General features: G+C 37.3%; 1 long non-coding RNA gene across 1 annotated transcript; it reads right to left on the minus strand.

The window, feature by feature from the left end:
* Nucleotides 1-13,945: 13,945 nt before the first annotated feature.
* On the minus strand, nt 13,946-17,391 carry LOC118490607. Its single transcript, XR_004889542.1, has 2 exons — nt 17,210-17,391; nt 13,946-14,448 (listed from the first exon to the last, which is right to left on the minus strand). It is a non-coding gene; the product is annotated as an uncharacterized LOC118490607 (long non-coding RNA).
* Nucleotides 17,392-23,709: the final 6,318 nt, after the last annotated feature.

Below are 23,709 nucleotides of genomic sequence, written 5' to 3' on the forward strand. Positions count from 1 at the left end.
TGTCTTTATTTTATTAGTTAAACTGATACCAAGAAGCTTTATTTGTGTAATAAAACATATGATTAGATATGTGGTGGATTAGCTTTTATCCTTAATTAGATTTTTGTTAATATTCATTACCTTTATGCTTGAGAGATAATGATCTTAGAGGGTTCAGTAGCATTTGTTTATTTTGTTAACTCATTCGTGTTGTTAGTATTTGGTTTTCTTTAAAATTTATAATTTACATATTGTTGTTCTTTCATTTGTAGGATGGTCTGTGGGGCAAATAACGCTGGTGTGCGTAAGTCTTGGTGGCAGATTCATAATCGTGTGGCGGGTAATCGGTAGTGGCGGTATATATGATTCTTCAATTTGTGTCATTCTTTCGGTTATAATCGAGTATTGGAAAATGAAGTACTTAGAGAAATCACATAGTGGTTACGTACAAGTGCTGAGGAGAAATTCCAACACTTACCCGGGTAGTGTATGATTGGGTTTAAGTATAACTAGGTATGGGTCCAAGTATAACCGGGTATTAATACCAGAAATTATAAATATAGTTTTATTTTTGTTGTTATACATAAAATTAAAGTGTTTGATAATTAAATTTGCTTTGTAAATTTATAAAAATATTTAAGATATATAGCAATAACATAAATTAACTCAAGTAAAAATTACTTACTTTATAATATACATTTTGATAAAAAAAAATCAAATATAAAAGTTGTAAAGTAAACATAGAGATATACTTTAAAGTTTCGGGTATTCTATCACGATATTGGATATAGGGTATAACCGGTTCCGGGTATTTTCGAGTACAATTCCATGTACGGGTATTAAGTTAAAAATGTATACCTCATCCATTCCCTATGGGTAGGGTTCGGTTATGAATATAAAATACCGGGGTAAAAGAGCACATTTTTATTGTTTATAATGGCTCACGTACTATGTGTTCTTTCTTGGTTTGACCGGTCTTTTAACTCGGGTGATGATTGCCCATATATACAAAAAGGGTTTGCAATTTGGTGGAAACGATCGTTTTGGAGAAATCCTGAAATGCAAAGAGAGTTCCCTGTTACTAATGCAAATGGCGGAAAGTCTTGTGATTCGGGTATGCTTGCTTGCCTCTGTTCACAATTGGTTTGTTTCTTCCTTTTTTTCATAAAAAATGCGATTTGGGTATGCTAGATTGCTTTAGTTAATCACTTATGACAAATGCTATATGCCATAACAATCCATAAAAACCACATGTAATATTACATTATATCTATTTATGTGAATATATCCTTGCAAGAAACGAACTAATTTTTATAAATAAACAACCTCAAGTGTCGAGGTTAGTGGGTGAAATAAAGGCGTTATCGTATCTTTGGATCAGCTCGCGGGAGTATAGAGAATCTGGATTGGAATAACTGGAGGTACCGGAGGAACGTTAGTGGTGGATAGAGATGGTTCCTGTAGTGAGTTATTTGACAGCATGAATTTTATGTTTTTTTTTCTACTGTAATGTAGTGCTTGAGCACCTTGCTTGAATATGTGTTCCGTTTAATAAAATCGCCTTTCAATTTCTTTTTAAAAGTCGCTTTAGTTACATTAATATGCATACTTTTAATCTCTCATTACTTTTAATTGTTGCAGTTGCCATTGGCTATAAGTGATTGACTCATGGATAAGGTGTTAGCATTAATACATGTGAAGACTAGTAACCGTGTGACCTTAAAATTCGATATTAAGTATTGATTAGTGGAATAGGAATAGTGGAATAGATTTTGATATCTATTATCTATTATACATGTATATTTGATAGTGAAAACATATACCAAGTTTTATATTTGTATTTATTTGATGAACTTTATAACAACAATGTAATCTTTTGAAGCTTCCGAACACGTCACGCAAAATGAACCAGCTATGTCATTTAATGTGCAACAACACGTGGGCGGAAATACATGAGTGGATCAGGTAATAATAGATGCATGTAGAGGTGGCAGTTTGACCCGTTTTTATTGTGTCAGATTGGATTGTGCTCTATTTTAACAGGTTAAATTGGTAATATTAGATAAATATTCAACAATGAAAGGGACGAAAGTTAGACCATAACAAGAACATTTTTTTTATTTGACATTGGAATTGTGATTCAACCAATGTAGTACACACCAATATAGTTAGTATTTCTTTAATTTATAAATATAATTATTTTCCCCCACTTCATACATTTTAATTAAATTATTACATTCGTTATTTACAACCCGTGAGTATTCACGGGTGATAACCTAGTAACATAAATATAGTTGATGTATTTACTTCAGACGACAAACAACACGACCCTTTTCATAAAAATAAATATATTGTATATTTATTTTAACAATCGAACAACACGACTTCTTTTATGAGTATGAATATAATTTATTTCCTTATTTCAAAGTTCAAACGACTCTTATTCGTCTTACAAAGTAAATATAGTTTACATATTTACTTCAAATATCAAACGCGATATATAATACGAGTTTGTCATATACTATTTTCGTATAAATATTCTTTTATACATATACGACTTCTCTAGACGGCTAACGCAATTACAACGACATATTTATATTTTTATATAAATATTTATTTGTTTTTAAATCTCTCGAGAATCAAGTCTTTTCGAGACTTATTGATTACTTACGACATTAAGCGAAACTAAACAAAGTTCAACTTAGTTATTTTCATTAAGTAACAACTTACCGTTGAATCTTTCGATTAACGATTCGGTAGAGCTCGATGACACGTAGTTTAGATACTGCGTTTATTTAGAAACTTATTAGGTATTCCGTATTAGGAATATTATAGAATGCACGTTAGCAAGTCAAGTCTTGGAAACGACATCATCGAAGTCGTAATTAGCTAGCTTTGCACAAGGAATATTCAGGTGAGTTCATAACCCCACCTTTTTACGGTTTTACACTTTTGTAAATGTTTTCGGGGTGGAAAGACATGCATGATTTTCAGAAACATACAAAGTTTTCGATAAACAAAGACCATATATTTTTAGACAAAGCACGTTTTGCAAGAACATACAAAGTTTTGAACAAACGCAAAACTCGTATTTCTAAATCATAATACGAATGGATTTCGAGGAACTCAAATGATTTACGAAAGGTTTATACTAAACATATCGGTTTTTACAAAACAAATACGTATTATCGAAATGTAAACGATTTTCATAACTAGGAGGTTCAGCCTTAGTGGCTGGGGAGGTTTAGCCTTAGTGGCTGGGGAGGTTCAGCCTTTGTGGCTGGGGAGGTTCAGCCTTAGAGGCTGGGGAGGTTCAGCCTTAGAGGCTGGGGTAAAATACATGTTACAATTATACAGACATTTTTATACATGGTATGGTTAGCGTAGGGAGGGTTTTTACTACTTAGATCATGTGAGTGGGTAGGCTGGAATTAGAGGCCATTAATCCTCATAGTAGGACCGATGGTCATTAGCGGTAGATCTATCTGGGTGTAGCGAGCCCAACTCTAGGCCCACTGTACGGACCTTGGGGTGACTTTGAGCCCGACGCAAAAATCTGCTAGGTTTGAGTCTTCCCATAGCACTTCACACATATCAATGGCCTTGCAAACCATTGGTGATCTCTTTTTCCTTATTGCTACATACCAGGGACATACACACTTACAAAATGCTTGATTTATACAAAATAAAAAAAACCATGTTTTATACAAATTCAGAGTATAGGATTATACGGGCATAGAGTCAAAGTCAGGGTGGGCATTGACGGTTATACATACTTTACAAATACATGGTTTTACGAACATAGATCGTTACAAATACAAAGTTTCCATATAACTTGACAAGAAAATGATTTTAAATTCGTTTTCTCAACAATACTTCAAAAACCGGTTACTCAAAAAGATTTATTTCAAATCTTTTACAATCAAACTATGAACTCGCTCAACTTTATGTTGATTTTTCGCATGTTTCTTTGTCAGGTTGCTTTTGAAATTTATGGCACGGTTGGAATTGGAAAACCATTGGAAATTCGAGTACTTAGCAGGCGTTCAATTTCTAGAAGTCTTAGCTTTTTGCTTCCGCTGTGCAATGAAGATACCAGTCCAGTCACGCCAGCTCTGATAATTTCGGGGTGTGACAACTTCCCCTTGATTTTAGTAAAATAGAGGAGAGTATTCATCAAAATATGGATTTCACTCCTGGTTTGGTATAATTCTCCCCGTTAAACAAGCGTTCGTTATAAAAGAAAGAATTTGATTCTCTTGCTTGCATGAAAGGTGAAACTGTTCCACAAATGATGGAAAGATTTTTCCACCTCAAACTTGAAATGGAGAGAGTTGGTGTGTCAAAAATAACGAAGAGATCATTGATAAGTTGATAAAAACAGCAATGATCAAGCAATTTAGTCGAGAGTTTGCGGTTTTCACACCTAATCTTGACTAAATCGTTTTCTCATTATTGAAAATTCGAGTGCGATGATAGTCTGGCGTAGGCGAAAATAACGAAGGATAGTAATATGCTCATACATAGTCCCTAATGGACATGCACGAGTTGGCCTATTGGGTCCTAACTATAGTCTAGGTCTCTAAGACATCGACCCGGACTAGGTCGAGTCTTGCCTAATTCCCTATAGTTATGGCTCTGATACCAATCTGTCACACCCCAACCGATGGCGGAATCATCGAGGCGCGGCACTGAGCAAAACAGATTGTCCAGAAGTTTCCATAACAATTATCATTACTATTCAATTTAAATAACAAGTCCCATACCATGCCTTAAACAGTAAACAAATTATTACATACCAAATCTAGGCAATTAATTCTGTTCTGACAACTCAGAATTTAAATACAGCAATTGTTTATCTGCTTCTAGAGACCCATAATTTGACCACTACAGACAACTATTTGTTGGGCTCTAGAGCTTTATTCTAGCCTCGCTTTCCTAGCAAATAAGCATCTTAAACACCTGTCACATACGTTAAAATAAAGTCAATACATGAAATGCAAATGTGAGCATACAAGTTTGATAATAGCATATAGAGTTCGAAATAGTTTACGCATAACCGGCACGTACACAGAGGAAAACGATGCATGTTAATTATCGACACGGATCTATCGATACCAATGACTGCGGGTTGACTGCCCGAGGTAGTTCGTAATACATGATCACCACTGTAATCCATGCAAATAATTGTCATTAACAACCCCCGCATGAGCGGGTGCTGAGTCCAAACTATAGTACTATCGTTGTTAAGGCAGGTAGACAACATTCCATGTGTAAACATAACAAACAAGCATTCATTAAGTCACGTAATACATGCGGTAACGGTTAGCGTTTTAAAATATTGCATAGTGTGTTCGATGTGATTTCGTATATGTAACGTATGTAACACCCAAAAGTGCATAAAGCAAAAAGGGATCGAGTATACTCACAGCGGTTGATGGATTGAAGGGAGCGCTTGAGAGTAAGGTTAGCCTGAACAGTTCGATAGTATAACGATAAGCAATGCGTAACACGGAAACAAGTGTGAAGGATCGGACAGCTGGTCGATCGGACGGTAGTCCGATCGGACGGCTGACCGTTCGGTTGACAGTCCGTTCAGACAGTTGTCCGGTCAGACGGGAGTCCGATCGGATGGCTGTTCGAGTGGATTGTTTCTTCCTTTGAGTAGGATGTGTTTGTGTATGATGGTTTGACTTTTGAAGTTTTTCGTTGTAGCATTTGAAAACCTTGAAGTATCTTTGCCTTTCAGGTCGGTCGATCGGACGGCAACCCGATCGGCTAGGTACTTCATCAAAACAAGTTCTCAGCAGGGTGTCACCTGGTCGGACGGCTGCTCGATCGGGTGGCACTCCTAGTGCGTCGAACATGTGGAAAATCAATTAAGTGTTGAAGTCAAGTATCTCATGATCCGAAGAGTAAGACGGTAGTCCGATCGGTTAGCCGTTCGTTCAATACCCAACTTCAAACAAGTTGATTAAGTGTGGGACCCTGTGTTAGCCGATCGGCTGGCCAGTCGATCGGCTGACTGTCCGTTCGGACAGCAGTCCGATCAGTCAGTACCCTGACCTGGTCGGCCTGTTCGTCTAACACTTGGTTGTTCTGATTGTTTGTCGTTTTATTGAGATATTTTGACAACGAGTCAAACTACAGAACCTCGTCTTTACTTGGTCCTCCTGATCAGACAGGAATCACCCAAATCCGGTTGATGAACGGTTCGAGACGGTGTTTAACGTTTAACCCGAAATCGGTGAACCTCGTGGATAGAATCCGGATCTTGAGTCACACAACCATCGAAATGGTTAGTAAGTCGGCACAAGCTCCGTTTCTATCGGTTTTGGAGGTATTGAGTGTAAAAGAGTTGAAAGAAAGTTGGAAAACCATCTTTCAATCCCTTTTTCTGTGAATATGTTTAGATCCATGAAGGATCTTTGTTTGTTTATGTGGAAATCGGTTAGATCCAAGGTATTCTTGGTGGATTGAGGCCAAAACATGAAGTTCTTCAAGAACATTATGATGACATCATCCTAGAACACTTGAATCTTGATGATTTCACAGTTAAAAGTTAAGATTTGAAAGATAGAAAGGTGTAGGAGTGCGTGTAGATCAAAGAAGTACAAGATTTAGGATGAAATATTACCGGAATCGAGAGAAATCTGAGAAAAGGTGAGCTGAGCGTGCTGGTTTGTCAGAGGTTTCCAAAAGTAGAAAGTTTGACAATGACAGGGGTATTTATAGGATGCCAAAAGAGGTAAAGGCTGGCCGATCGGCCAGGCAGCTCGATCGGACAGCCTGTCTGATCGGACAACAGTCTGATCGGCTGGTAGCCTGATCGATCAGTTGCCTGATTCGAGTGTTCGGTGCGACGATTTTTGATATTTCGATTTCGATTGCGATAGATTCGAATGCGCTAGAGTTTTCTAATCAAATTACTTTTAATCCCAACTACTATATTAACATACAATCATCCTTTTTTCATATTTGGATTGCGATTGCGATTTGATTGCGATTGAGTTTCGATTGCGATTCGACTGATTACCACACATAACATAAATAAACACGCACAAGTAACACATAAGGCACACACACACGTATAACAGTAACCCAAAATGCGTATATTCGAGTTTGCGAGCGCGATGATGATCAGATTAGTTCGATTTGCGTTCAATTAACTTTATCGCATTGTTACTTCCTATTATTCACAGTCGTAAAGCGGTTCGCATCAAGAAATATACTTTGATTACTTCGATTGTAATTAATTACTCCACATAATACAACTAACGTAATACATAAAATAGATTAACTACAGTCAAAGAAGTTTAAACAGGAATTGAGCAAGGAGTGACAGATCGCAATTTGCGATCTTTTCTTCCTTTGACTTCAATCTTGACTTTGACTTTGACTTTGACTTTCGGAAACACGGGGTGTTACATCATGGAGTGTGTATGGATTCCGTTGTTCGGTAACCTTAGAGAGCTTGTGATGGACGAAGCACACAAGTCTCGATACTCTGTTCATCCAAGTTCGGATAAGATGTATCAGGACCTCAAAGTCATGTATTGGTGGCCAAAGATGAAAGCTCACATCGCGACTTTTGTGAGTAAGTGTTTGAACTGCTCGAAAGTTAAAGTGGAATATCAGAAACCGTTTGGATTGCTGCAACAACCAGAAATACCCATGTGGAAATGGGAGCAAATCGCAATGGATTTTGTCACTGGGCTACCTAGAACTCAAAACGGGAACGACACAATTTGGGTGATCGTCGATCGTCTCACGAAGTCAGCGCACTTTCTAGCAATAAAGGAAACAGATAAGTTCTCACAACTAGCTGCTATCTATCTAAAGGAAGTGGTTTCTAGGCACGGGGTGCCGACCCCTATTATCTCTGACCGTGACCCGCGTTTCATTTCAGATTTGTGGCAGCCGATGCACAAATCTTTTGGCTCACGTCTCGAGATGAGTACTGCTTATCACCCACAGACGGATGGTCGAAGTGAACGAACCATCCAGACACTTGAAGACATGCTGCGAGCATGTGTGATCGATTTTGGTAAAGGCTGGGAGAAACACCTTCCTTTGATAGAGTTTTCTTATAACAATAGCTAGCATACCAGTATTCAGGCAGCTCCATTCGAAGCATTGTACGGACGGAAATGTCGTTCACCTCTCTGTTTGGCTGAGGTGGGTGACAACCAGATTACAGGCCTGGAACTTGTACTTGAAACCTCCGAGAAAATTGTTCAGATCAGGAATCGTATGGCAGCAGCGCGTGATCGTCAGAAAAGCTACGCCGATAAGCGTAGAAAACCTTTGGAGTTCGCAGTTAATGATCGTGTTATGTTGAAGGTCTCACCCTGGAAGGGTGTGGAGCGTTTTGGGAAACGCAGCAAGCTTGACCCCCGTTATGTTGGGCGATTCAAAATTTTGGAGCGAATTGGTAAAGTGGCCTACAAGCTAGAGTTACCTGCTGAGTTGGGTAACGTTCATGATGTTTTTCACGTGTCGCAGCTGAAGAAGTATTTGTCTGATGAGACACTTGTGGTACCGTTTCAAGAGCTAGAAATCGACTACAAGTTTCAGTTTGTCGAGGAACCTATCGAAATCATGGACCGGGAAGTCAAAGTCCGCAAGCATAGCCGAATTCCGATTGTGAGAGTTTGTTGGAACTCAAGGCGTGGACTGGAGTTCACATGGGAACGTGAGGATCAAATGAAGCTCAAGTACCCTCATCTATTCCCAGCTGACAAGTCTAAATCTGATGCAACAAGTGAATTTCAGGACGAAATTCCCATTCAAGTTGGGATGATGTGGCACCTGCGGAAAATCCACAGTCATCCTGATCTAACACCTTGCAGTTTTGGGTTTACTTATCAAATTTCGGGACGAAATTTCTTTCAAGTTGGGGATAATGTGACAACCCAAGTTTTCAAAGTCTTTCCTCGACATGTTACTTGTTACAAACTCTGTTTTTGTAATTTGTTTGCGTATGTGTTGCATTATGGGTTAGTTAGTTAATATAAACTATTAAACTGTTTACAAATTAAAACCATACACGAAGGAACATTAGTGTTTCGCCACAAACTGTACTCGACGAAATATAGGTTTGCCGTCATCTCTGTACGAAGAAACTCGGGAGTTTCGCCACCACCCCACACGACGAAAGAGGTCTTCCGTCAAGACATTCGGCCCAGGCCCACTGGTGGCCCATAACTTTCGGACTTTATAATCTCCTATAATTATAAGTGCAAACACAACGCAAACCCTACTGTTCTCTCTCTGTTAGACGGCAGCCATTCTAATCTCTTGGGAGCCCTCAATCGATCTTTCCCTGTGTTCAATCATCGTGTGGTTAGTAACCCTTCCATGATTCAAATAAACCTTTATGTGATTTGTCTATGTGATTCCTGTTCATGTGTACTTGATTCGGTTATTGTGGAACCCATGCATGATCTCATGCCTAGTTAGTAATTCGATATGATTGATGTTAGTTTTAGGGTTGCATGATAACAAGGTTGTGATGATTGACTGTTAACAACAAATCGATCAGATTCGAACAGTGGGTGCATGAGGAGGGTTAGTTGTTAAACAAGGTTTTGAAATGTTGATACTAAATCTGAGAATTTAGAACATGTATGATAGGAGATTAGATAATCCGTGTACATTCATTGTGTGGTTTGCTAAATCTATTCGATGAACTAGTGCTAACAGAAGGTTGTTTGACAATTGTATGTTAATACGTGAAACCGTCTTGATCTGGGTTTAGGGAATTGATGAAACTGTTAAGGGTAGTCGACGAAACACCTTAGTGATTCGTCACCCCTCACATCGACGAAACACCTAGTGATACGTCACCCATCGTATCGACGAAACACGTTAGTATTTCGTCACCTGTCATGTCAACGAAACACCTCAGTGTTTCGTCGGTTGATGTTTCGCCGCCCAGAGGATAGTTCACTGACTGTTTGATTGTTGAATGATTGTTGACGAAACCCTATTACTGTTTGATAATGATATAAACATTGACTGAGGAAACATAATTTGGTTGTTATGAGTAGCACACTTAACTGTTAAGTATTGTTGTGAATCATACATGTGAATTGTGGAATTGTACGAGTTTGAACAACTATTATGTGCTATTTGGTGATTGTTACTTGAACGCACACTCTGATTATAATATACACGTGAACCATGCGAATGTAAACTGATTACGTATACATGAATACCATAGGCTTTGATTGATTAAGTGTGAACGAATATCTAGTCATACCGAGCAAACCAAGGTGAGTTCACTGCTTTTTTTCCATGCATGCATCCCGAGGAGGGACATATGGTAATCGTTCCGGGGAGGAACGTCGGGTTATTGGGATGTTGGTTATTACACTCATTTCTATCATTAAGTCCCACCATATACTGATTGGTTGCCGGGGAGGCAACGGGGTTATTAGTTAATAGCGCTATTAGGTTTGGCACCCTCACACCGTACCGGGGAGGACGGTCGTGAACTAATTACCTTAACCACTTGACCAATGTATGATAGAGCATTGGGGTTTGGACAAATAATCTAGAGCCATCTGTGGTAATCGAGTTAATAACGACATCAAATCATTGAATTGTTTTATACTTATATCTGGTAACTAAAACGTGTTAACAAACTTTGAACTCACCAGCGTCGCCTGACACACACTTGTCTACATGCTTGCAGGTTGTTAGATTCTTGATTATGGACTTGCTATCTGGGAGTGCTGGAGTGGTCATGGGTCACAGCTCTTGGATATTTATTCTTGATTTAGTACATTGTCCTGAAACATTTGAACAACGAATAATCTTATGCTTCTGCTGAACGATTACTTTAGTTTTAACTTATGACTTGGAAATTATTTTATGAAATGAATGGAATGTTTTGGTTAAATATTTATTATATTTCAATGTGATTGGTGGCTTGGATCCTGATACGTCACACGTCCCGTGGTGTTCCCGCATGTGGTATTTTGGGGGTGTGACAATTATTAGTATATATATATACAATTACCAAGTTTGTGAATAGTAACTTTGACCACCTTTAACCTTTGTTTTTTTTGCTACAAACTTTGACCACCTTTGACTTTTTTTGGACCTTTTTTATCTTTGACTTTACTGTTTTAAAAATGCTTTACCTTTTTTTACTTTTCCCTTTTTCTTAGTATATATACAATTACCAAGTTTGTAAATGGTAACTTTGATCACCTTTGACCTTTTTTGTCTACAAACTTTGACCACCTTTGACTTTCTTTTTTGACTTTTTTTATCTTTGACTTTCCCCTTTTTAGAAATCCCTTACTTTATTTTTACTTTTCCCTTTTCTTTCCGACCCGTAAATTTGACTTTTTTTTAAGATCGATGTCAACCGAATTCCCGCCGCAACGCACGAGTAATTTTACTAGCTAAAGGTTAATTGTAATTGTTGATTATAGAACAAATAGTAGTTATTGATAAAAGAATAATCACATATATCCCTACTTTTTGTGTGCGATACAACAATGGTGTTTATATGTCATTCTCTGTTCTCATCTTCACTCTACAAGATTCACGTGTCGCAATCAAATTGTAAGAAAAATAATTAAACATAAATAATTAGAGTTATAGAATAATCTTAGAGAAAACAAATTGCCTAACCTTTTGTCATCAACGAAAACTTTCTAAATTTTTCATGGGGAAAAGATTCTCTAAACATATAAACTTATATTCTCACTATAATATATATTTTCTCAATTCATTTTCATGGGGAAAAAAATCTCTACACTTATAAACTTATATTCTCACTAAAATATATATTTTCTCAATTCATTTTCATAGAGAAAAAATTCTCTAAACTTATTTCCTCACTAAATATATATTTTCTCAATTCATCCTTTTTGAAATTTTTGATTATGATATATTTTATCAATTGAAGATTTTGATTATGACATATATTCTCAATACATCCTTCAACGAGGTGCTTTTTATGATTGTTTTTCTTTTTCCATTTTGTAACGATAGTAATAACAATGAAAAAGGTAATAAATAACATACTAAATAAAGGACTATATCGTTAAAAATAGGAAAGTGGGATGTGTTACATAATTTTTTTTTATAGTTTGGGCATGAACACACTTTTAAAATTATTTGTTTCACTTTTTCGTATTTTGTCTTTCGAACACTTTTAGAAAAATATTATAGCTTTTTTAAGATAAAAATTCCAAAATAAATTGGTACAAAAGAAGTTAGAGAAATAGAGAAAGTTGACGACGACCAAACACGTTCATAGCTTTCTAATAGATGATAAACTGGCGAAATAGAGAAAGTTGTCGACGATTAAACACGTTCATAGCTTTCTAATAGATGATAAACCGACGATAATAACAGTTGAAATTTGAAACAAAGCATCTCTTTTCGTTTATACACTCATTTCATGTCTTATTTATTAGAGCTTACAATAACGAATTATTCATGAACAAGCTATAGACTGATTCAACAATTTGAAAGCAAACTGAGTTTCCCAAGCATAGATGAAGTGAAGGCTGTCACTAGGATTCATCCGCTGGCCGTCATTGACGATACAAACGTCACCTTGTTTTAAGATGACTTTAGGATCAATTTCTCTATGGGATTGGAAGCCTTTACAATCTAAGTATGCATTCAGTATGACACAAGGGCTTGTGTTTTCAAGTGTCACGTCCCACTCTCCTGGTGTAGCTGTTTGTTCTTGACGGATGCTGAGGTTGAAATCTTGACCGTAAACATCTATACGATTACACAATATATTAATGACATACACGATCAAAACAAGAGATATAAAAGAAACGTTAGTATTAAATGTTGATCATAGGGATACTGTTTACCTCTGCACATAAGGCAAATGAAGACAAGCAAACATATGTGTTTCATGATGATTTCCATAGGGTTGTGGTATGGTTTTTGACACGTTTATTGATGATGAAAACAACTAACAAAGGCCTCTATATATACTCGATATATAGTCAGACAAATAGAAACAACTTTCTGTTTTAGAAAATGAAGTAAATGTTTTTAAGGTTTCAAATAAATCAATTGTCTCCCCCTTTAAAAAACAATCAATCAATTGTCAGTTTTAAATTATGGATTAAATACTTTATAGTCTACACAGGGACGGACCAAAAAAGTTTCATGGAGTTGAATTATTTTTGTATAACTGCTACATGTTAAATGTTTTCGGTTTGATTTATGTCGTGTCGAATTACATCCAAAAAAAACCAAACTAAATTTCAAATTCATAATAAAAGTGTATCAATAGTCATTTGAATTGCATAATAGAAAATTAGAAATACAAATGAATGGAACATACTAACAAAAAATATCGAAAACCAAAGACAGAACCAAATGAATTGTAGTTAGTCCGGACCATTGATCGAGTCAGTTAGTCCTTAGGGGTTGGAATATGGTTTTTACTGTTTAAGCTTCTCGGGTGCCATATATTTTTTTAACGGCAAATTTGTTTTCAATTCCTGTCGTTTGTGGGACTTGAATCAAAGTCTTCGTTTCCATGTATAACAAAAGGTGATGTTACAATGCAACTCCGTTTCCATTTAACAATCTTTATAGAATTAAAAATGTAACTACGTAAAAAACAAATCAGAAGGGGTGGCCTATATGGGATAATTTTAGGAATGATTATAATTTGAAATGCAATTTGTCTACTTTTTTGGGTTTATAATTTCTCTATTTGAAAGAGAAATTAGAGGAGGTGCCCCATAATTTCTTTTTTGAACTTTTCTAATTTAACAAATGTTTATAATCAATAGCAAAGTTACCAGAAAATCTATGCTCTAACCATAAACATAGAAAATTTCTAAATAAAATGGGGTTTCACAGATTGCGGCATGATCTTTGAACTAAATATAAATAAAATGACAATTATAGTTATGCTAAAAAAAATATAAACTTTCCACCCCATTGGGTTAACCACATATTCTGGATATAAACTCAAGGGTTTTTTTTTTTTTTTTTTTTTTTTTTTTTTTTTTTTATCAAGATAAGTGTTTGTTCCAAATCACCCCTTTCTTTTGCAAATTCTCGTAGGAATCTCTTCATATGCCACCGTTAAACCTCATTGTCCTTGCTGTGTGTCAATCACGATGATGATGGGATCGGTGTAATAAATTCTTAGGGGTCGCGTGTCACATCCTCAAATTCTACTTGCGGGGTTTTACCGCAAGGCACGTGACATACCAGGATCAAGCCACTAATTATGTTGCACTATTTCATATTAATTGTAAAACATTTAACTACCACATTCAACATGAATAGTGATGTCATTTTTAAAGTTTAAAAACATATAGCTTTCAGCAGAAGCAAAAGTATAAAATTGAGACATAATGGAAAGCCACAATTGTTAAGCATAATAATGAAAATAGTTTAACCCAAAAGCCATGACACTCACCAAGCTGCAAATCCCCCATCTGAGCCATACCTAACATCCTGCAAAGCATGCTAAATTAGGTTGGGGGATTTGTGTGTGGGATGTGGGGGATTTCCGAATTTATGGGGTTGGGTATAGGTTAGTCCAAATTAGGGAATGGGTTGGGTATTTCAAGGTTGTGAGTGGGATTTAGGTGTTGTTTTCATTAATTGTACATTAAGTCCCTCAAGTTACGAATCTTTAGAACTTGCATAAAGAGTTAGCATTATAACTTTAAGTTCAATGAAATTAGTTCCACTAGTTTATGTTAGTTCGTGTGTAATAACCTACCTACATGTATAATGTGAATGCAAGTACGCATAATGTATAATGTGAATGCAAGTACGCATATGCTTCAAGATCATAAAGATTTAACAGAGAGAGTTAACAGTAGAACCTGAAAACGTGACACTTGTGATTAGATTGAATATATAAGTTACGCTCCCCCCCCCCCCCAGAGTATACATAATAAAAGGAAAAACTTTAACTGGGTTGGATAAAAATATGGCAAGCTTTTAAAAAGATTAAAAAAAATCATTTTCCTTTTTGTAAGTTTCTTTTTTATTAATCATTTACATTATAAACATTTATACAAAACCTCCCAACATTAGTAGCCTTAAGCGGTTGCTGCAACCTTTTCATCGTAGTCCCGTTAAAGGGTGCAACCATATTAGGTTTCGACCACCGTACACATTATCTAAACGGCCTGTCACACAAAAAAAGCATTTAAGTAACACCGAAATGCATAAAAACGACCCTTTTTAAGACATTTAGAGGGACATAATCTAGTAGCACAAAGCTATGAAGCGGGGAGACTGCATATTGTTGGGAGTATGGTGTTGTCCACTTATCACCCTCGAGTACTTGAAATGGATCTCCCTTTGAATGCCACTTCGTGTAAAATGGTGGAGATTGTAATTTTATGTCAGTCAGACATCATTGTTGGATTAATCATGGCCTCGTTAAAGTTCTCATTAGCCTGTTAAAGTTTAGTTAGAAAATTCTGTTAGTATAGTTAGTGCCTAAAGTTTAAATAGTAGATAGTTTGTCTTAATGTTGTAATTAGTTATAATTGTATCATCGTGTTCTTTAGTCAAACGACGCGGCGTCAATTCGGTAGGGGATTTCGGAAGGGAGGCGCCAATCACATTTGTAATAACTCGTTCAAACATAAATAAAAAAACACGAGTGTGTTTTATCGATATGACCTAGGCCATTTGTTACATCTTGATATTGTTAGAAATTTCAAATTAGAAGGTACCTTTTACAGACCCAATCAGATTTGGCGTTTTTTTTCAAAATAGCAAGTCGGTACATGCAATGCCCGAAGCAATATCATGCAGCTCTCATAAAGCACATTCTTCGTTATTTACAAGGTACTTTTAGATATGGAATTACCAATACTCGAGGAGAAAATTTGTTGGCCGGTTACAGGGATAGTAGTCACAAGATAGATCCAGATGATGGAAGAAGTACTATGAGACATGTGTTCTATTTTGGGTCGTCCCCAATTACATGATGTTCTTAAAGGCAAAGTATAGTTGCTTTATCATCGTGTGAGGCGGAGTATATGGTTACTAGTGTAGCCGCGTATCAGGCGGTTTGGCTAAAGAACTGATTAGTGAATTACTCGACAAGAAAATTCAAGCGGTAGTATGATGTGTTGAACTGTTGATAATACATCGACGATAGCTCTAATGAAGAACCCAGATTTCCATGGAAGAAACATACATATTAAATCCCAGTTTCACTACATTCGAGAATGTGTAGACCCATGGGCGAAGGATAGTGGGGGCGGGAGGGGGCGGCCGATCCCCCAAACTTTTCGCTCAGTAGTGGAGAGTATGTAGTTTTCGTATAGAAATTTTTTGGTATATACGTTTTCGACCCCCCCTTTTATAGAAATTTTTGGGTATATACGTTTTCGACCCCCCAGTCGGAAATCTCAAGCTTCGCCACTGACCGTGAAGATATCGTGGTCGAGCATGTTAGTGGCATTGATCAAAAGGAAGATATTTTGACGAAGGCTCTTAGGAAGATCAAGTTCAAGGAGATACTGAAAAGCTTGGAGTTGATGACTAGTCTTATACGAGTTCGAAATTCCGGGGGTGATTGTTGGAAATTTTGAATTAAAAGGTTTCTTTGCGTGCAACGTAAAGAATTATGGAGTGGATAATCATCAGAATATTTAAACGCGGTTTAGGTTTAAGTGGTTGGTGATAAATATCATGTTCAATAATAATGTTTTATTAGCAATCCTAATTGTAATCTTAGAATAGCTTAGATTATAAGACTGTGGGGTATGGTGGGCTTGGGTTGGGGCATGGGTTGGGGCATTTGTTGACACGTGGAATGGGAAAAAAATGGAAAAAAAAACTCACGCCTATGGGGTATGGTGGGGCTTGAGTTGGGAGCTTGGGTTGGGGGCATGAGTTGACACATAGCCATTGAGAGCCTGCCATGTCACCTTGCTAGCCCGCCCCACGCCCGGCTTCAAACCCACGAAAAAGGGGCCATGCCCAAACCCATGCCCACCCGGGGTGGTGGCTTGGGCGTTTTCAGCCCACCCACGCCCAAACCCCCGCCCCATACCCCTCAGTCTAAGTAACATGATGTGAGTATTATGGATTGTATGATTCAAGTTTTGAGTTAAGATTCTTGAATTAATAAAGCAATCTGGGTGTTTAGCTAGATTCGCATTTTTTGTTTTCTGTTTTTGATACCGATTCACATCTTGAGATTTATCAGAGAGACTTGTTAAAAACTAAAGAAACAAAATACCTTGTTAAGTGATAACGTTGTAGTTGATGTTACATCCCGTTTCTCATTTGATAAGGGCAGATCTCTAAGTTGCTGTGAATTGGTGCAAGCGGAGGCAAGTGACGGATCCATCCAGGAGTTCTAAGGGGCAAACATGGGTTCAATCAAAAGGAGTTGGGTAAAAGAAAAAGTAGAATGGGTCGTGTCAAATGGTGTTTCAATCAAGATTACACAGAGTAACTCATAAGGACCACCAACATCAAACCTCTTTCCAAGTTCAAACATTATATTATATTATATATACTTACAATTACCATTTGGATCTACCGTAAGATACCATTCGATGTAATTTTTTATAGTTTTTGACCGATGTAAAACACGTGTTGATTTATTTTGGTTGTTATACCAAATGCCGCTACCATATCAACTGAAACCGATACCGACCGAAACTCCGTCGCATAGAACGAATATTTTTACTAGTTATAAGTGATACAAACACGTGCACTATACTTACAAAACCTGATCACCAAAATTGACAGTATTATTATATCTTAATTGAGCTTTGAACATATGACATTATTAAGGTACTGGTACGGTATTTGGTACCTAGTTTTGTTCAAATTCGATACCGGTATTTTCGGTACTGGTACGGGTATAGGTACGGGTACTGTACCAATCCCATCCCTAATTCAAACAATGCCAATCTCACAATTTTTAAACTAACACATGTGCAGTGGAGCGGCTTGGGCTTTAATCCTTTTTTTTTTCAGGATGCTGAACTTACTTATGACTTGAGTCTTTGATCTTGTTTTATAGATGAGCTTATTATTTATGTAATTTTTAATTAATATATTTATATAATAGTTACTATTACATATAATATTATATAATATTATGATAAGAATAACTAGATAATAAAAATTATGTTATATATAAAAGTTCTAATTAAATTATTTAAAAAATATAAATGTATATAATATAAATAATATTCGAGACGAGCTTGAGTTTAAAAAACTACGCATAAGTCTAGCTTAAGCTTTAAAATAGATCTTAATTAAGCTTGATAAAGGGATACAAACAATGCCAATCTCACAATTTTCAAACTAACATATGTGTAGAGTAGCAGTTTGGGCCTTAATCTTTTTTTTTTTTTTTTTCAAAATAATAAACTTATTTACGACTCGAGTCCTTGATGTTGTTTCATAAATGAGCTTATTATTTATATAATCTTTAATTAATATATGTATATTAATAGTTACTATTATATATAAAATCATGATAAGAAAAACAAGATAATAAAATTATGTTATATATAAAAGTTCTAAGTAAATTATGTAAAAAATATAAATGTATATAATATAAATAATAAGCGAGCGGAGCTTGAGCTTAAAAAACTACGCATAAGCCGAACCTAAGCTTCAGAAATAGAGCTTAACCGGGTTCGAGCTCAAGCTTAAGCCATGTAAAACTCAAGTTAGGATCGGATCGTTTGCACCCCTACGACATTATAAGGGCCACACCCAAATGTCTAAAACCCAGGCCCCACCCATAAACAATGTTAAAAGCTTATTTCGTGTCTTATTATCTTATTATCTTATTATCGAGTAGGGTCATGTTGAATCCCAGACTCTCAATCGACCAAGGTTAGGAACTGTATCTCCAACTTAGTGGGGACATGGATGACCTCCATCTAGTATTCAACATCGTAACATCACAATTCTTGATAGATTATAATAGGGATATCTCGTTCTATATAAAGTTGATAAAAACCCATTTATATTGTGATGGCTAGTAAGTTGGACTAAAACATCCTAGAATGTAAAATTGAGGTCAAAAGTGTGAATACCAATTTCATTACCAACTAGTGTTATCCATTTCGCGCGTTGCGCGAGTAGCGTTCATGTTTTCGGAAAAAGTGTTGAAACCTCACACTGGAATCACGTACTGTGGTGAACAATTAAATAACTAAACAAAAACAACACAATTACTTGAATTGGGTAATCAACAACATTAAATCAACAGCAGCAACACAATATATTTATATACATATAAAATAAATAACAATTTAATAAACATTCACAATCTAGCCATCAAACTCCATAAAATTACAAATAAGCCAAAACTCTAACCTCATTTTTAACCTCCTGCTCACAACCCGTTCCATCCAACTTCTTAGAACATCCGAATCCCCGGCCGTCTGAATCACAAACTCTTTCTTCCCCCTTGAAACCGTCGCAATAAGCTATTCAAGACTTCCAACAAACGGATGGCGTCCAGCAACCGGACGCACTCCGCTACACGTGAGACCGGACAATAAAACTTAAATTTATCAACATGCACGGATGGCGTCCAGCAACTGCCTAACTGCAATCGATTTGGGAGGATAAGATAGACACGTAAGTCGAATTAACCTGGTCACCAAGATTGATAACATGACTGTTGGTAAAGATTTAAAAGGGCACGTAAACAAATATAATCAACCTTGAACCTTCACAAACCATATAGAATAAGGTTTTGTTATTAACGTCCAACAAACCTGGCGTCATCGAAGAAAGGAGGAGGCAAAGCAAAATCCAACTCTAAGCTACCACTATAAATGAATTCTTTAGAACCAAACATATGCATTAGCCAAATGTAAATCATGAATCTATTTCTAAAATAATTGGTACTTGATAAATATAAATGTTTTGGTCAAAAATTACCGAAGCAATTAAGTGATCAAATTAGTTAAGTGAGGTAGTGTGCTAAGAAATGAGTAAATTACAAGTTTTGTCATTTATGTTTACATCAAATTTCAGGCGATGTCCTTTAGCGCAAAAGTTGACAGACGGTGTCCTTTACCTTTCTAAATCTTGCACGTTTTGTCCTTTAGGCCAAACCTAGTTAGATTTTTTGGTTAAATCTAGTCATGTGCAAGGCACATGAGGGTACTATTGTAATTTCACCTCCAAGGACTATTTTGTAAGATAATTTATATCAAGGGGCTATTTTGTAAAAATAAAACAAAATATTTAAAATATTATTTTTATAACCATATATATATATATATATATAAATATATTTCTGAAATAGCAATTAGCAACCACCTATCACCACCATCCTCCACCTCCACCACCACCACCACCCTTCACCGCCACCACTACCACCCTTCATCATCCACAAGCCACCACCACTCCGGCAACCACCACCTGCAACCACCCCCTAAAACATTTTGGCCCTTTCACCTTCACAATTCTTCGATATCTTCTGGCCTTTCCACTACCTTCACAATTAGGAAAACTTATAATATGCAAATCAACACCCAAAAATCCCCAAAACCAAAAAACCCAAAAAATGATGTACGTGGAAAGTTCCAACCACCCCATGTCTATTTTGGATTTTTTGGGTCAAACTTCCAAATGTTGATTTGGATTTTGAACACCCCCATAATGAGAAAAGTTTCACACCATGTCTACTTTTGAACAGAGGAAGAAGATGCAGAACCAATAAAAAATCCAAATCAACACCCCCAAAATCCCCAAAACCAAAAAACCCAAAAAATCTATTCCGGCCATCGAGTCTGTGACACTCTAGGTTTTCCCGAGCAACCTCCTTGTATTAGCCTTTGGTGTACTTATATTATTAAATGAAAGTTCGTGAATTATCTTGACGAGTTATGTGATCCTTGTATTAAGTATGTGAACTATATATATATATATATATATATATATATATATATATGTATGTGTATGATAGTGAACCGAGACCACGAACCCGACTCGAGACCACTCTCGGTCTCGAGTAAACAGTAAACGGTTGGGCCGGTTGGGCCGCAACCTCCCTTAGCCCACTCGAAACCCTTGTAGGGTGCACCACCCACCGAGTATAAAATCCCTCATCCACCTTCTCCCTTACACTCTCACACACTCTCTCCCTCACTAAAACCCTAGAACTACAAGACCTCCTCATCTTTCTCTTGGACCAAACCGGTGACAACAAGGACACTCGGCTCGGTTCAAGCTCGGAATCACCATTCGGAAGCTCACTCATCGACCCTTCATACCCTCACACTTCGAGTCTCTACCGGTTAGTGTTCTAATGTGTACTAGGTGTTATATGTGTGTTAGATGCCTTGTGTGCTTGATGAATGAAATATATGCTTAACCTCTTTTACATGACCTTGATTGATTTGGTGAGTAAAAATCATGAATTACATGAAGATTGATGTTCATCTATGATGTAGATGCTTGGTTTCTAGATAGAGTGGTTTGTTAATAATCATGCTAACTTGACATATGAATAAGTAGAAAAATGCTTGAATATGGTGCTATCATGTTCCTGGTTGGGTGTGTGAAGGATGATGATCGATAGTACATTAAACTAGGTGTATTATGCTAGCATAAATCGGTTTAAATGAGTATGTATGTTTAGGATGAAAACCCTAAAGATGAACTAGATGAATATGTGTTGAATGTGTTTGAATGTTGTTACAAATATTTGAAAAAACTGGTTGTTTGATCCATTTTGGTTAACTGTTAGACAAGGGAACATGTTTGTGAAACCTTATTGGATAGTACTTAATGGCATGAAATCAGAATTCTGTTACATAGTACATTTCGGGCAGGTGCATCAGAATCAGCAGGTAAACGACTCGAGACCAACGGTTGCGACTCGAGACTATGGAGCTACAACTCGAGATCGCAACGGTTGCGACTCGAGACCTGGACCAAGCGACTTCAAAACGGACTTCAGGGACTCGAGACCATCAAGGCCTCGACTCGAGACCACATCGTGACAACGTGAGACGGGACTCGAGATCTCCGGGGTTGCGAGTCATGCCTGCACCACTCGAGACCAGCCATTACAAGCCGAGACCTCCTGGTTGCGACTCGGGACCTCATGTTCTCGAGTCGAGACCACCTTGTCTCGACTGGGCTGCTCACTTTAGTTATTGGGCCACAACGTGATTTGTTTGGGCTGCCTGTTTAACTGAGCTATGTGTTAGTTGATACTGTTGACTGATCCAATAGTAGAACAGGCCCAATAACTCTACATGTAACTATATGCATGCTATGTGTTAGATTATGTGTAAAATATACCTGACCTATACTGGTAACCATGTTAGGACGTGGTGACCAGCGTGTTTGACAAGTAACCTAATCTGCCGAGCAACCCAAGGTGAGTTCACACACTAAAAGCATGCGTCCCAAGGAGGGACACGGACAAACTGACAACTTTGTGAAAAATACTTTTGAACTATTATTTCCGGGGGAAATCCGAATGGGTATTTACTATCTCCGGGGGAGATACGTTTGGATAATATTTATAAATCACAACTAGCCAAGCTAAACGAAACTCTATCACCTTAAGTCCCTGCTTACAGTATCGATTAATCACCGGGGGCGAACGGGTTATTAGTTGATAGCGCTATTAGGTTTGACAACCTCACACCGTAACCGGGGGAGATCGGGCGTGAACTAGTAGACCTTGCATCTTGGTCAATGACGATAGACATTGACTCGGGGCGCAACAACTTTCCGTCAACAGTTTCGGTATCTACAGTTTAGTGAGCTTACAGATGGGGTAGCTCCCCACAACGTGATTATAAATGCTCTATCTAAACAACTTACGTTTTCGAAAACTAAAACTTGACACCTCGTGGACTCGCCAACATTATGTTGATACCCTACTGCATGCTTTGCAGGTACCCAGTGATTCAGGAGCTTGCAGCTTGCGGATGTGTAGTGGTCGTCTAACCCGTGTGTTGGGTTTTAAACAACTTGAACTAAGAACTTTGTTTTAATCCATTTTGTCTATGCTTCCGCTACTTGTCTGAACTATTACTTAAACTTAAAACTTTTGAACTTTGACTATGATATTTGCTGACCTTGTGGTTGGCGAGTATTACTTATGTTATTTATTATATTGCTCAGTATAATTGGTGGCTGGATCCTGGTCAGTCACGCCTCCAAGCGGTGGTGTTCCGCACGTGGATTTTGGGGGTGTGACAGATTGGTATCAGATCCATTGGTTATAGTGAACTTGGTTTTAAAAAGGGGAAAATCTTTTTGAGAAAAACCAGACTATAACCCGTGACTCGCGACGACACTACACTCCAAGTGCAAGACTCAACACATTAGACCTCATAGCTCGGACTAGTGTTTACTTGCTTGCTTGCTTTATGTTTTCTGTTTTGCTATACGTACTAGTGTACCTAGATAGATAGATACACCTCCGTCTTCTATCTCATTCTCGCTACATTACGACGTCACACTCATACTATGTTTTCTGATTATGAAGACAATGAGTGGACGTGGAAGAGGAAACATCAACATGACTCAGGCTCAATTCACTAACCTGCTTAACACGGTGGCTGCAGCTTTCGCAGCTCACCCTGGAGGTAAACTCGTTATCCTAGGATGTTTAGATCCTACCGCCGCATCGTCTTTTACCCCTAAACCTATTCGCTTCTCACCACAGGTCAGCATGCACCTGCGCAACCACACGTGTGTACTTTCAAAACTTTCATGGATTGCAAACCT

This window comes from Helianthus annuus, chromosome 3 (assembly GCF_002127325.2).
Source record: "Helianthus annuus cultivar XRQ/B chromosome 3, HanXRQr2.0-SUNRISE, whole genome shotgun sequence".
NCBI classification, from domain to species: Eukaryota; Viridiplantae; Streptophyta; class Magnoliopsida; order Asterales; family Asteraceae; genus Helianthus; species Helianthus annuus.